The sequence below is a fragment of the Salmo trutta genome, chromosome 5 (assembly GCF_901001165.1).
Source record: "Salmo trutta chromosome 5, fSalTru1.1, whole genome shotgun sequence".
In the NCBI taxonomy this organism is placed as follows: Eukaryota; Metazoa; Chordata; class Actinopteri; order Salmoniformes; family Salmonidae; genus Salmo; species Salmo trutta.
In genome coordinates, this window is record NC_042961.1 from 20,963,577 (window position 1) to 20,980,629 (window position 17,053).

Consider the following 17,053-nt stretch of genomic DNA (forward strand, 5'->3'; position numbering starts at 1 on the left):
TCCCCTCGACAATGGCCTTGCAGACAGTGGGATCAGTGGACAAGGGGATGTTTGCTTGCACCAAGGACTCGGAAATGACTAATTGTGCAGACTGACATGTTTTTCTTATGGCCCTCCATTCTCTCATGTTGAAGGAAGAGGAGGTTAACTAAGACTAAACTTAGATAACATCCAAGGAGATGAGAGTGTCATGGAGCATCACACATTGCTTGAGTAAGCCACTCTACGTGCTGGACAGACAGGAAGCGAGACAAAGAGAGAGAGAGAGAGAGAGAGAGAGAGAGAGAGAGAGAATACCTTAGTAATAATGGAAGTTATAGCAGGAAATGGTACCACCGGCTGGGATTCAAACACAGATAAACAACCTTCGCGCTGCGATCCTGATTCATAAATGTAAAATATTGCCTTGATTCCAACTGTGTTAACTGTCAAAATGCTAATAGAACTGGTACATCATTTCATTCAAACAGAAAATTAAGCTTCAAGGGAGAAAAGATTTTCATTGATTTGATGGCAGTTACTGCGGTTCCACCAAGTGCAGTGCGATGTCAGTAATCTGCGTTTCTTTGAATCCTGGCCTCAATCTCTCCTCACCCTCTTTGAAATGATTGCACTTAAAAAGTATGTCATTGTAGGTCTTCAGTATTTCGTACGGAATCTGATTCTAGAAGTCACAAACAGTATCACCGACTACGGCCAGCTGATGCTTGCTCTCCTTGGAGCTGTTGTTTTCAGCCCATGGACCTCAACAGCTCAACGTTGAAACAGAGTCCATGACCTGGCCTTTCCCTGCTTCCTCTTTAGCGATCTGCCGTCTGACATTGATTGACAAGCAGTAAAGATTCTGTCAATCACGGCGACAATGTAATTATCCGGAGGCATGCAGTGTCCCTTTTTATTTTGGTGAGAGCCATCTTTACCGCTCTCTATTTCTGTCGCCATCAGCCAATACAATGCAACGTTTTGTTGTTTTTTTTCCCCCCAGAGGGATTGCCAATTAGGAAGCCTCTTTTTAGTGTGTCTGGGAAACACTTAATTTAGCCTATTTTGTTAGTCATTCCGTTTATTTTCCAAACAGAGTAATTGCCTGGTGGGGAACCATGGCTGCTCAGGGCTAATTCACACGGCTGCTTTCTCTCTGCCCGCTACGTCTGGCTATCCACACTCATTGATTAGAGGATGTCTGTAGATCCAGTGAACTCCCTAGCTCTCTCTCTCTTTCTCTTCTTCCTTGGCTGGTTTGGATGTTAAGTAGATGGCTATATGAACACAGAATATTCTCTCATCTTTATCAACAATGCTGTATTACATACCATAGTAGTTGAGGCAATGCCGAGCTAAGCACTTTAAAACCAAGTGAAATCCAGTCTATTATGATGCTTACAATCTTTAGTAAGTTGATATTCCAATTAAAATGCGAGTTTACTCATGCTAAAATGTTGTAACGACGCAGGTATTCTTGATAACAGGAGTAATTGTGCTTTGTGCCATGTTCAGCTTTTTCTCAGATAGAATGTTATGCCTACGTAAGTTACGATAAAGATAAGCCAAGTTAAATAAGTATGGAAAAACTATCCTTAAATCATAAATCAAGTAAATTGATAGGTTAAATACAGTAATTAATGGATAAATCAATGTTGCATTTTCAGTTGAAAAGAGCATGAATGAAGAAGTCCTTTGACAGGCCCATTGAGGCAGGCCGTAAGTGCTCCAACACAGCTGTGTGGTGGCTCTCCCTGTCTGTTGGTGCACAAAGCACCACTGAACCGTCTACTTCCCACTGGAACAACTGCCCCCTCTGTTACACTGACGCAGGGCATGCCGCGACTGTTTAGACCGCTGGTTTTGTCTTTAAAAAGGGCTACATAATCATTTCCTCTAGGAACTGTGTTTTGGAGTCGGATGAGGATATGACAAATTATGAAGGGGGCCTTTCTCAGTGTGTTGGCTTTAATCGGTGGTCAGCATTGATTCGCTGTATGCTTTAGCCTTCTTTTGTGTCGGCTCTTTCAGATCCATCTGTCATCCTGTCAACATTGCTTAAAAATAGGACGTTTCCTAAACAATAACTTATATCAGCATTTACATGTTACACAAAGATATTGATTAATAGTCAGTTCCACTAATTGAGTAATAGTGAGTGCCACTAATATCAAATATTTTTCTGTCTGTATCAAACTATTCCAGTACTTTGGTGGATTTCTAATCAAGGTCGATTTAAAATTGCTTTACACTCAAACGCTTGTTAAGATGGATGAGTGTATAAATCGTTGGTCTTGCTCAGTGTTTCACATCTATGTTTCTTTTCATCTATTTCTCTTTAGACAACAGACCTGCACCTGTCGATGCTGCAGTCAGCTCTCTGGTGAAGGAAAGAAGACCTCAGAGTACAAAGCCTGCCTGGTGTCCCCACTGCACTACACAGGGTTGGGGAGTAATGAATTACATTTTGCAGTAGGTTGAACTTATTAAAATCTAAGTAGTGTTTTCAGTAGTTAATCCTTTTTTTTGCCATGTAGCGGTGTAGCTAACTACTGGAACTACACACTACTTTTTTCCAAAATGAAAAGATAATATGGGTGAAGTAGGCAATATTTTCCTTTCTTTTTCGGCATCAGACCTGCCTAATTCTCACTTGAAACACAGTTTTTGTGTTTAATAGGCTAAATTACACATTCAGATGTACATATGATACTTTTTCAAAAAGTCGTTTGGATGTAGTGAACTCCTTTTTCAAAGTAACTTCAGTTAATTCAACTATATTTTTCTTAAGGCTAGCATTAGTTTAGCTTAAATTCTTTCAGTGTGAAGTAATTGGTAGCTTGGTAAACTATCTTCTCAGAGTAGCTTCCCCAACACTGGCATTATACCAATAATGGAAATGTAGTCATAAACCACATAAAAATAGTGGTTATTAAATGGACAGGTTTATTCAAAATAATTGTGACCACAGTGTCACATAATCTTTTTTGTATGTGTGTGTATTTTTTATTTGGAATTTGCAAATATATGTGTAAATATCATGTTCTGTTTATTCCAGAGTATGTGATGCCAAATTATTGTGATTCCTTTATGTGCTCATTTTGATCAATTCAGTTTTGTTTCCACGAAAAAATACAGATCAACGCTGCATTTGGTTAGCGTGAAACCTTTTTGCACTAAGTGACGACTGAAAATTCATTCATTTTAATATGGGAAGAAATGTAATGGTGTATAATTTAAATAGATTGTATGAGCTATTCATTTTAAGACTTGTAATTACATTAGATTGACGTAAACATAAATAGAAAATGTCATTTTGGAATAAAAACACTATGGTATTCATTTAATCCTTGTCCTCAAGAATATTATGTAAATGACCGCTCCTCCGTTTCTCCAACAAAGAGCGAGGATGTGTCTTTTCTTAAATCTGCAGACAGAAAACAAGTGAAATAAGTTGAATGGACAACAAAGGCTTTAAAAAGGCCAAAGCGAAACTAGCCCCTGCATGACAGTCTATTGAACATGTTCTGTAGAGGTCTGTGCACATTGAACATGTCCCTCCTCGCTCCAGGCCCCTCTATTCTAGGTCTGTGATGATTTCTACTGCTGTGACAGCACTAAAAATATATATATTCCACATAGCCAGAGCCAAACGATATACAAGAGTCCTGTATATGCAATTGGTGCAGAAGTTAATTCTTTATTTTATACAAAGATGAACTCGCTTTTCAGTAATTGCCCAATATCCCTGTCCCTTTTTTTGGGAGGCGTAATTAGGTGGCCAATTAACAGAACCAAGGTAGGGGTTTTTCGCCAGCTCCTTTTCCCCCTCTTCATGATTCCTGACACACAGTTTCCTTTCACGTCCAGGGAGAAATGTATTCTCACCAGCCCAGCCATTACTGCCTCTCCTCCCCATAGCTTTGTCTAGCCCCCTCTTTCTACTGGCTGAAAAGGCGAGAGGAAAAAGCCATACCCAGTATTCCATGCTGGGCCAATTCTTCCTCTATAGAAATCCGACGGTTGTATTTAGTCAGCTGCTCTCCACGACTCAGACCTCCCAGTTTGACATACCCAACTCCCAGGCCTACGACCTGAGGGAGAGAGAGAAACGCACAATGACAAGAGTTTACGGGTGCCGAGTGCCAACGTGCGACGACTGCTCATCGCCAAGGGACGGAGAAGACGCCGTCACTTGGCTTTGTTTTGGTGTGAGTACACAATGACAGGCAAACTGTTTATTATATCACTTCAATAGAGGTTCTAGGGCCTTGTAAATACAGACATTTGTATTATAAAACTTGTACAGAGCAGAATACATACATAAGTGATGCAATGGATTGTCAGACTGAAATGTGCAGATTTTCAGTCCAACACATTACTAGATAAAGACAGACAGAGAGAGAGAGACATGTAAACATATAGATCTAAAGAGAATGACTAAGCCTCACCACATCTGAGAGTGAGTTGTCACTGCAGGGCTCACCACATGTCGTTCCAATTATTACCTCACCTGACATACAAAAAGACACACACACACACAAAAGTAATGTATTACCAGGTCAATGAATCAACTCTTTACACCAGGGATGGGCAACTTTTGAAGGGCCTCGGATCAACCCCCCACTCTTAACTATTTTTATGTCAGTCACTGATAGTCAGTCAATTAGCCCATGTCAGCTAACATTTTTTGGATTGTAAAGTTAGTTTAGCAGCCAGCTATCTAAACTTGTCGAATTACTGGCCGGGGGGCCCCCATTGATTTTATTAGTCAGTTTCACTCAGATATCATTGAAAACTGCAAACATTTCTCCCACCCTGTGGCAAAATGAGTAGAATTGCAGCAAACGTGCTTCAAAACGGCAACATTTTCTCTACAGCCCATGGGAAATGTGTAGAATTGCACAAAATTAACTCTAAAACGTTTATTTTGTATTTTCTTTTAGCTCTGCTGTCAAGACGGGGCTCGCAATGCAATCTTTTTTTTCCTTTTTTATGTGACCCCCACCCAATCAAAGCTGCCCACCCTGCTTTACACTATCTGTCATTACAGGGGTTCCTCTGAAAAACAGTGCATTCCCCAAAATAAGCATGAACAAACTAACAAACCATAGTTTCATATAGAAGAACATTCATTTGAGTGAGATTTTAAGAACAAAGGTTATCTCGGACACCAGAACTAAAATCTTGCGTAATTGCATCAGATGCTCAGTTGAGTTCAGGGGGAGACAGGTTAGAAAATATACTAACGAAACTAGCGAAGTCTCCACCCCTCTAATCGTAAACTCTCTGACAGTTCAAGCAAGTCTATTGGCCAAATGTCCCCTCCCATTCAGAAATTCAAAAGATGCGAGCACCTGCGGAATCATCATTTGCCCAAATGATCAGTGGCGAAAAATCTGCATACCGGAAACAAAGTTCCTCGTTAGTCATCGCATCCCAGTCTGTAGACAGATAATACTACCATTTATGCTACATGCATCTGTCCATGAGAGATTAGGACAAAGATAAACCGACTGAACATAATTTTGGGTCCCGTGACCTTTAACAGTAGAAGTATCGTCGGGTTGTGTCATTCGATCGATACATGGCCCACGCGGGCATTCATTTGGCTCCCTGTGATAAAATGTTCGATTCAGCACCACTCAAATGGGAAAATCTTCATTTGGAATTCATCCAACTGAATCCATCAGAGGAACCATGTAAGTCACCTATTTATTCCAAAATATTTATACTGTCGTGTTCATACTACTGTTTCTATTCACAGTATTGATGTTGTGATGGCAATTATTTGAGGTCAATCTGGCCAATATAACGGCTTATTCCCCTAGCATGGATTTGACCTCCAATTTGTCTTGACATTCCATCAATAAAATGATGCACACTGTACATTTGACCTACATTAGGACAATGAGTCATGTATTAGTAAACAATAGCTCTATGTAAAACTCCATCAGTGGATTCCCTTTGTGCTCTGTGGTGACGTAGGTCAGGTCGGTGACTTTATTGGTCTGATTCAGGATGTACCCCTGGAAGAGATGGGGCGTCTTCCTGTGAGCCGTAACACTGGGGCTTAGTGGAGATGTCAAGAGAGCAGGCTGCAGGAGGCTCCAGCCACACTGCTCAGTCTCTCCTACTGCTCCTTACACATCGGGTCACACACACACCGTGAGTTTCTATAAGCACACCAACGCATGTCTTTCGTTTACTGTGGATGTGTGTTCGGAGGGGTGTTCACATCTTACCTCTTTTCACAGAGGATTGATCAGGGCTACGAATGCTGGGTATTTACTAATCAAAGCCTCATCCACTAGTTAATTTGGAGACTTGGGGGTTCCTGTAATAACTTCATACTTTCCTTTTGGCTGTAGAGGAGCAAAGAGAGAGAAAATAAAATCTAACTTCAAAGTAGATCTTTTTGCAGCTTATATTTTGTATTGAATAACTACAGTATTTTAACATCAAATTCTAATTTTAACTAACAAAATCATTATTGAAGGTTAAACATTGGTTTCAATGGGAAATCAAATCAAATGTTATTTGTCACATGCTTACTTAAGGGCCCTTCCCAACAATGCAGAGAGAAATAAATTATAATATAATAATAAGTAATGATAACATGGCTATATACAAGGGGTACCAGTACTGAGTCGATGTGCAGGGGTAGAGGGATTTGAGGTAGATAGCTACATATTCTGTAACTAAGAATAAAGTGCCTAGGCAACAGGATAGATAATAAACAGTAGCAGATAGTCCGGGTAGCTATTTGGTTAACAATTTAACTAACTAATTAGCAGTCTTATGGCTTGGGGCTAGAAGCTGTTCAGGGTCCTGTTGGTTCCAGACTTGGTGCATCGGTACCGCTTGCTGTACCCGCATTTAGAATTTTACGTAAGGACACACTGTGCGTGTTTTAACGTTCTGTTTACATACATAGTCCATTATGTCGTGAGCAGCACAGTTTACTGCCAAATGGATCTCCTTTCCAAGTGCCAATCCAAGATTGTTAGATGCTTCCGTGATTAGATCTAGAGGCTGCTTAGGACTCAACAACTAAGGCTCTAGAGTCAGACAGTGTTGGCAGTACAGGCTGGAAAGAGAAGGAATGTCTAGTCAGCCATCATAAATGTACACAGTGTCATCGTTAATAATATGCATATATCTGTGGAAAGAAGTGCTGGATCATACTGTATGTCAGGGATTCTACATTTCCTCCTGCAAAGCTACTGGGCATGCAGGCTTTTGCTCCAGCCCTGCTCTAACACACCAGATTCAGCTCACCCAGTAATTCTCCAGGAGGAGGGATTGCCACCTCTAATGAACGTTAATGATATTTAAAATGCATGTACTTTAATTAGGTTAGCGGGTATGAATAGGATTTAGACGTTCCTGTTTCCAAAGCTTTTGAAGGTATTACATGGAATATATTTAACCCACCATCAATAATATTGTTAATCCTATAAATGTAGGCCGCGAGCTGTTATCGTCTCATCTTGTGATGTTCATCACATAATAAAATAGGGAAAGGGATTTCCTATCGACAACCTTTTATCTCTTCGCAGTTAGATAGTGCTTCTAGTGCTAAACACAGGACGTTGCTGAGGTGAGGACGGCTCATAATAATGTCTGGAATGGAGTCAATGGAATGGTATCAATCCCATGGAAGCCATGTGTTTGAGGAGTCCAATGTCATTCTATTAATTCCGTTCCATCCATTACTATCAGCCCATCCTCCCCAGTTAAGGTGCCACCAACCACCTGTGGCACTGCTAAACCATAGACAGACGGCATTGAATTGATTCTAACTTTGAAGAACGTAACTACAACGTTGAAATTGTGATATACTCAGAGAGTTGTCATGTAATGTATATATTCAGTCTTAAAAATAAATCATAAGCTCCCTATACTGTACAGTAGATCCCCTATACCAGGCTCTGCCGCAATGTTCCTTATCCCTGTTTTTGAAGCAATGTTCATTATTTGAATCATCTCCTTTTGAAGCTTGAGGACCATTGTGATGATCTGTTGGGGGAGTTCACAGATCGTTTTAGGTAAATGTTTCTTTATACTATGTACAGTGCCGTGCAACATTATTTGCCCTCTTTCTGATTTTCTCTATTTTCTTGTGCATATTTTTGGTACTAAATGTTATCAGATCTTCAACCAAAACCTATTATTAGATAAAGGGAACCTGAGTTTACAAATAAAACAAATTGATGCTTATTTAATTTAATGAGCAGTTATGCAACACCCAATTCCCCTGTGTGAAAAAGTAATTGCCCCCTTACACTCAATAACTGGTTGTGCCACCTTTGGCTGGCTGTAACCAAATACTTCCTGTAGTTGTTGATCTGTCTCACATCACTGTGGAGGAATTTTGACCCACTCTTGCATGCAGAACTGCTTTAACTCAGCGACATTTGTGGGTTTTAAAGCATGAACTGCTCATTTCAGGTCCTGACACAATATCTCAATCGGGTTTAGATATGGACTTTGACTAGGCCATTACAAAACTTCAGATTTGTTGCTTTGTAGACTTGATTGTGTGTTTTGGATCAGCTCACAGACAGATGGCCTGACATTCTCCTGTAGAATTCTCTGATACAGAGCAGAATTCATGGTTCCTTCTATTAAGGCAAGTCGTCCACGTCCTGAGGCAGCAAAGCATCCCCAAACCATCACACTACCACCACCATGCTAGACCGTTGGTATGAGGTTCTTACTGTGGAATGCAGTGTTTGGGTTTTTGCCAGACATAATGGGACCCATCTCATCCAAAAAGTTCTCTCAAGTTTGCCAAAAAAGCACTTGGAAGCACCTGGATGGTCGTCAAGACTCCTGGAAGAATGTTCTATGGACAGATGAGTCAGAAGTAGAACCTTTTGGACGACATGTGTCCTGTTATGTCTGGTGAAACCCAAACACTGTATTCCACAGTAAGAACCTTTTACCAATGGTCAAGCATGGTAGAGGTAGTGTGATGGTTTGGGGATACCCATATCACCTCCCTGGTCAAGGCCCTTCTCCCCTGATTGCTCAGTTTGTCCGGGCACCCAGCTCTAGGAAGAGTCTTGGTGGTTCCAAACTTCTTCCATTTAAGAATGATGGAGGCCACTGTGTTCTTGGGGACCTTCAATGCTGCAGACATTTTTTGGTACCCTTCCGCAGATCTGTGCCTCGACACAATCATGTCTCACAGCTCTACGGACAATTCCTTCGACCTCATGGCTTGGTTTTTGCTCTGACATGCGCTGTCAATTGTGGGACCTTATATAGACACGTGTGTGCCTTTCCAAATCCTGTCCAATCAATTGAATTTACCACAGGTGGACTCCAGTCAAGTTGTAAAAACATCTCAAGGATGATCAATGGAAAGAGGATGCACCTGAGCTCAATTTCGAGTCTCATAGTAAAGGGTCTGAATACTTATGTAAATAAGGTATTTTTTTAAATATTTTTTTTATACATTTGCTGAAATTACCAAACTAGTTTTCTCTTTGTCATGAGGGAAACAAATTATTTAATACATTTTATAATAAGGCTGTAACGTAACAAAATGTGGGAAAAGTGAAGGGGTCTGAATACTTTCTGAATGCAGTGTAGATGTTTCTACATCTGCATTGCTTACTCTGGGGTTTTAGGCTGGGTTTCTGTTTATTTTTATATATAAAAAAATGTATCCTTTATTTAACTAGGCAAGTCAGTTAAGAACAAATTATTATTTACAATGACTGCCTACCAAAAGGCCTCATGTGGGGACGGGGGCTGGGATTAAAAATAAATTCAATACAAAATATAGGACAAAACACATCACGATAAAAGAGACAACACAACACTACATAAAGAGAGACCTAAGACAACAACATAGCATGGCAGCAACACGTGACAACAGCAGGGTAGAAACACAACATGACAACAACATGGTAGCAGCACAACATGGTAGCAGCACAACATGGTAGCATCACAAAACAGGGTACAAAAATTATTGGGCACAGACAACAGCACAAAGGGCAAGAAGGTAGAGACAACAATTCATCACGCAAAGCAGCCACAACGGTCAGTAAGAGTGTCCATGATTGAGTCTTTGAATGAAGAGATTGAGATAAAACTGTCCAGTTTGAGTGTTTGCTGCAGATCGTTCCAGTCGTTAGCTAGAGCGAAATGAAAAGATGAGCGACCCAGGGATGTGTGTGCTTTGGGGACTTTTAACAGAATGTGACTGGCAGAACGGATGTTGTATGTGGAGGATTGATTGAAGATGGTCAATATTATTATTAAAAACTTGTTTTACTACACGCTACATGTTTCATATGACAACTAGATGAAATAGCCTCCCTTAACATCCACACATATATCTGGCATTGCCTTCAAGCCTATCATTCCTGATCAATGAACTATATAACATTGCATAACATCGCATGGTGTGTGTGTCAGTGTGTGTGTGCGTGCTCAAAGGGGAGCTCACTGACCTGTTTTTTCCTCCAGAACGGTGATGTACTTGCAGTAGAGCCCCAATCTTGGCCACAGCCATGGACACTGAACCAATGGCCATGCAGCCAGGCAGGACCGGCTTTGGAGGTGAGATGGGCTTCTCTGTGCTGCTACTTTTTTTGCCTGGAATACCAGAAACAAACTTAATCTGCCTCAATGTTGTTACACAACTTGAGAGGAAGAACAATTTCCAAAAGTGACTGTCTGAGAGGCCAGCCCTCCCACAGGGACTCTCTTACAAGACAAGGCTTTATCTGTCACTAGAGAGAGGGGAAGAGGAGGAGGTTTACCTCAGGGGACCACTAGGGAAATAAGCCAGAGACATGAGTGCATTGGACCAGCGCTTCAACCGAGATTCTCTGTGGAGATGGGACCTAATACTTGCAGAGCTAGCTCTTCAAATAACACCTAAAATAACACCTCTCGATGTGTCTCCCAGGTGTAAACTTCAGAGGCACACTTAACCTGCACATGACCTCTTTACTTATACTTAAAACACATGGTCCCTCTGAGGTATTTTATTGAGAACAAGCTAATGTTTTGAAAGGAAAGCATCCAGTGGTAATGCGATGTCAGAAATCTGTCATGCTGGCCCAGGGCAGAGGTTGTTATCTTTGTCTTCACCCTTCTTGTCAGCATGCTTGAATGACACTATGGGGTTGATAAGGACAATGGTTCCTTCTACCCTTGAATGAGCCATTGTATAATAGGAGAACTTGGACATCGAAATGTCAGATATCGACCAAAGAGGTACTGATGGAGAATGGAACATAGTCCTTGTGTCTAAATTACTATCGGCCCGTAGCACTCACATCTGTAGCTCTGAAATGCTTTGAAAGGCTGGCCATAGATCACATCAACACCATCATCCCTGACACCCTTGACCCATTCTAATTTGCATACCGCCCCAACAGATCCACACATGATGCAATCTCCATTGCACTCCACAATGCCACCTGGACAAGAGGAACACCTATGTAAGAATGCTGTTCATTGACTACAGCTCAACGTTCAACACTATAGTGTCTTCAAAGCTCATCACTAAGCTCAAGACCCTGGGACTGAACACGTCCCTCTGCAACTGGATCCTGGACTTCCTGATGGGCCGCCTCTAGGTGGTGAGAGTAGGCAACAACACATCCGCCACGCTGACCCTCAACACGTGGGCCCATCAGGGATGCGTGCTTAGTCCCCTCCTGTACTCCCTGTTCACCCACGACTGCGTGGCCGCGAATGACTCCAACACCATCATTAAGTTTGCTGATGACATGACAGAGTAGGCCTGATCACCGACGATGATTAGACAGCCTATAGGGAGGAGGTTAGTGACATGGCAGTGTGATGCCAGGACAACAACCTTTCCCTTAATGTCAACAAGACAAAGGAGCTGATCATTGGCTACAGGAAATGGAGGGCTGAGCACGCCCCCATCCACAGGGCTGTAGTGGAGAGCTTCAAGTTCCTCGGTGTCCACATCACCAAAGAATTAACATGGTCCACACACACACACACCAAAACAACAATGCCTCTTCCCCCTCACGAGGCTGAAAATATTTGGCATGGGCCCTTATATCGTCAAAAGGTTCTACTGCTGCCCCATGGAGAGCATCTTGACTGGCTGCATCACAGCTTGGTATGGCAACTGGTTGGCATCCGAACGCAAGGCGCTACAGGAGGTAGTGCATACGGCCCAGTACATAACTGGGGCTGTGCTGCCTGCCATCCAGGACCTCTATTCTGGGTGGTGTCGGAGGAAGGCCCTAAAGATTGTCAAAGACTGCAGCCACCCAAGTCATGGACTGTTTTCTCTGCTACCGCACGGCAAGCAGTACCATTGCACCAAGTCTGGAACCAACAGGACTCTGAACAGCTTCTACCCTCAAGCCATAAGACTGATAAATAGTTAGTTAAATAACTGCCCGGACTATCTGCATTGAACTCTTTTGACTCATCACATACACTGCTGCTACTGTTTATTATCTATCCTGTTGCCTAGTCATTTTACCCCGACCTATATGTACATGGACTCGGTACTGGTACCCAGTGTATATATCCAAGTTATCGTTACTTGTGTATTTATTCCCCGTGTTATTTTATTTTTCTATTATCTTTCTATTTTTCTCTCTGCATTGTTGGGAAGGGCCTGTAAGTAAGCATTTCTCTTCTAGTCTACACCTGTTGTTTACAAAGCATGTGACAAATACAATTTGATTTGATTTGATGTGACACCAGAATAACCAGATCATTGCATTTGAGAGAGGACAGCAAACTATGTTATGTCTCTGCTAGCACAGAGCCTTCAGAAAAAAAATCTCAAAATAAGCAGGATTTCTAATTATTTCTGAATTATGGCTAATGCTAGGCTATTTCTATTAGATTTTTGGGGGGCTTAGTAAGAATAGAGATGGAGGTACAGAGTAAACAAAACTTGCTTGATAAAATAACTTGCTTGACTAGGTATTTAAATACAAATCACAGGGTCTTCTTTTCAGTCGATATGTTTTAAACAAGTAGGCTAATATTTTTGTCATGTTAAACCACTAATCTACAGTCTTTATGATTTTAACAAACAGGAGGCAGGAGGCCCCAGTCCATCCAAAATGATGTGCAAAGGCAACCCTGCTGTTACTTCAATGAAATAGACTAGGTTGGATGACATTTCCCCTCCGAACAATACCAATAGGACACTCATAGGCCATCTCTGTTGGTTCATGTAAGGACGGTACAAAGGGACCAATAAAAAGACACAGTGCACTGTAATCATACGATTGGCTCTGACAAGCACAGAGCTTTTCTTCCCTGCGGGCATGACCTCACTCTGCAAGGTCAACAAACAGTGAGCAAAATATGTGTTGGTAAAAAATAAATAATGTTTTACCCCTTTTTCGTGGTATCCAATTGGTAGTTACAGTCTTGTTTCATCGCTGCAACTCTCTTATGGACTCGGGAGAGGTGAAGGTCGAGAGCCTTGCGTCCCCTGAAACACAACTCAACCAAGCCACACTGCTTCTTGACACAATGCCCACTTAACCCGGAAGCCAGCCGCACCAATGTGTCGGAGGAAACACCATACACCTGGCGACCGTGTCAGCATGCACTGCACCCGGCCCACCACAGGAGTCACTAGTGAGCGATGGGAAAAGTACATCCCTGCCAGCCAAACCCTCCCCTAACCCGGACGACGCTGGGCCAATTGTGCGCTGCCCCATGGGTCTCCCGGTCATGGCCGGCTGCGACAAGAGCCTGGACTCGAACCCAGAGTCTCTAGTGGCACAGCTAGCACTGCGATGCATTGCCTCAGACCACTGTGCCACTCGGGAGGCCCCACAGTGAGCTAAATTTGACCACATCTGTGCACAGATGAAGGAGACCCATTGGTGGATTTTCAGAGAAGTTTTGGCAAATAGGTCTATGTAGTGACATAAAAACATCTAACCATCTTGCTGAATCATTTTACCGCATGGTGATACACTAATGAGAGAAATAAAAAGGCTAGACACATTCAATAACTGTTACTTGGACTTTGGTTGAATTGCACAGTATTGATATACTGTATATATACCAAATGAAGACTGCTTCAGAAACAACCAAGATGAAAGTTTGATGACTTTCATGTTCGTGACACTAACGCAATCCCGTTTAGGCAAGGGTATCTCATCAGATATTGCAGATCTGCCAAGATGAGAGGATGACGGCAGTTCAGCAGAGGGCAATACCACGCTAGGCTTTGGCATCCTGGCAGTCTGCCCTGGGGGCAGGGGTAAAGCTAAGCAGTGCCCCCCACCTCCCTCTAACCCAGTGCCCTTGTGACTCCAGAGGGATGCCAACACCACCGCTTAACTTTGTGAGATCATATCATGGGACCATCACAGCTAATGTTGCCACTTGGAGAAGCGCCATAACTTTCAAATAATCTAATGAGCGTGCTCTGTTATCCTCTTAAGGATCCACCCCTTTAAAAAATATATATTTCACCTAAAATAACATACCCAAATCTAACTGCCTGTAGCTCAGGCCCTGAAGCAAGGATATGCATATGGTTGGTACCATTTGAAAGGAAACACTTTGAAGTTTGTGGAAATGTGAAAGGAATGTAGGAGAATATAACATAATAGATCTGGTAAAAGATAATCCAAAGAAAAAAATAACATTATTTTGTATTTTTTTGTACCATCATTTTGAAATGCAAGAAAAATGCCATAATGTATTCTTCCAGCCCAGGTGCAATTTAGATTTTGCCCACTAGATAGCAGTAGTGTATGTGCAACGTTTTAGACTGATCTAATGAACCATTGCATTTCTGTTCAAAATGTTGTATCAAGACTGCCCAAATGTGCCTAATTTGTTTATTAATAACTTTTCATGTTCAAAATTGGGCACTCTCCTCATATCAGATATGTCTATGTCCTGGGAAATGTTCTTGTTACTTACAACGTCAGACTAATCGCATTAACCTACGTTTTCTCAACCATCCCGTGGAAGGGACACCGATCCCGAAGACAATTTATACAAGTCTTGGCACTTTGCACTATGCCATCTGACAGTTAACCAACTTGGAGAGACAAACCTGAAAAACATCTCTCTAAGACGACTGGAATTTGGAATAAAGATTTGCTGGCTGGAGATTCAAGTTCTTTATTAATTCAAAACATTATCAGGGAACATTTATCAGGCATTGATATTGCACTAGGTTTTAGAACAAGCTACTTTTTATCTGCAGTCCCTGCAACTAGATTAAAACAACAAACCTGTTTCATCTACATCAAAACAACAAACCTGTTTCATTTATTGTAGATCAAAACAACGAACCTGTTTCCCTACTTCATGTGGATTGTTAGGGATTTTGTTTTTGTCTTTTGGGGCATTCTATAAAATAACTAGATAATACTATAGTTAATTAACCAGATACTCTTAAATATTTGTAGCCATGATAAACTGTCTAATTACATTTTTACATTAGATACTTTGTGGTCACCCACAGGCTCCATTGAATCAGTGCATTTCCTTAGTTATAGACTAATTCTGTTTTGATGATTGCTGTGATTCATCCATCACTGACCTTGGCTTTAATTTAATTGACCTGGGAGTCTTCGGGCTTGCTTCTTTTTATAGTTAGTAGTTACATATCCAACAATACCTTTAAAAAAGCAATGATTTCTGCAGTCTGCAAAAAATCTAGAATTTAACTTGTACTATGTGATAATCATTAATCACCAATATCTCGACTTTCAGTATTGGCAATTACTTGTTTTGCGAACATTTCTATCCACAGAACTTTAGAGAGGATGCGTACCTAAGTATTTTGACCATTCCTCTCTGGTCACAAGGATCAGAGCCCTTTAGGATTGTACTCAGTGATGCATGGATCAAGTGGAGAGTGGCCATCACCGACTCTCTCCTCTTATCATTGTTGATAATGGTCACACCACTTGCGTCCTGGAAATGGTCTTTGAAGACCTCACTGTGGTCTAAAATAAATCTATGGTCCCTCCTCCGATAACAAACCACAGGAGGTTGGTGGCACGTTAATTGGGGAGGACGGGCTCACTGTAATGGCTGGAGCAGAATAAGTGGAATGGTATAAAATAGATCAAACACATGGTTTCCATGCCATTCCATTCACTCCGTTCCAGCCATTATTATGTGTCGTCCTCCCCTCAGCAGCCTCCACTGTTACCAAGAAATGCTTACCATATGTCTATTCACATGGTCAATAAACAATAGAGATTGTTTTGGTACAGGGGGGGGAAAGAATGAGAAATGTAACCAGGGTGTTACAGTGTAATAAGGCAAACAAAACGGCAGACGTCAAAAGCATTGCACTCTGCACTGAGTTAATGGCCCAATGTGTGAAACAATGAAGTTATTGGCGGGACAGTGAGATAAAGGTTTGTTTGGATTTGCTCTTCCCTCTGCCATCTTAGAGAGGGCCCAAACTGTGATGAGCACTGAGGCAGGCATCGCTGACGCAGCCATCTCTCACTGACCTGAAGCCAGCAGCATTGTTAGGAGGTGGAGTATCTGAGTTAATATCCACTTTCCTCTCTCTCTCCCTTTAGGTTCAACCACTAGCCTCGTTGTTCCCTGTCATGGCCGATTACCATCAGCAATCTCACTGTATCTGCCAAATGGGTGTGGTAATAATCCTCGAGCATCACTCTACTAAAGGCTGATAAAGCCAGTGTGCTGTCCCTTATGCCGACTGTGAGAGAGGGACTGCTGTGTCGGATCTAAAACTGCTGGCATCAGCACAGTCTGTTACACATGCTGAGATTATGTAAATGAATGCCCGGGTGTTGTAGAGGCGACTGTTTAGTAAAAGCTGTCATTAAGGCAAAGGGTGGCTAATTTGAAGAATCTAAAATATATTTTGATTTGTTTCTTTTTTGGTTACTACATGATTCCATATGTGTTATTTCATAGTTTTGATGTCTTCACTATTATTTTACAATGTAGAAAATAGTAAAAATTAAGAAAAACTCTGGAATGAGTAGGTGGATCCAAACTTTTGACTGGTACTGTATGTATTATTAGCTTGCTAGCTACAGTAACTCAAATGAGCTGCTAACGTAATGTTAGC

The 17,053-nt window shown here is 41.6% G+C and overlaps 1 protein-coding gene across 1 annotated transcript in view; it reads left to right on the forward strand.

The window, feature by feature from the left end:
- shtn1 (shootin 1) overlaps positions 1-3,329 on the forward strand; it is a 42,134-nt gene extending 38,805 nt beyond the window's left edge. Inside the window, exon 17 of the mRNA XM_029752912.1 lies at positions 2,325-3,329. The gene's annotated coding sequence lies outside the window, so the exon portion shown is untranslated. The remainder of the gene's footprint in view (positions 1-2,324) is intronic.
- Positions 3,330-17,053: the final 13,724 nt, after the last annotated feature.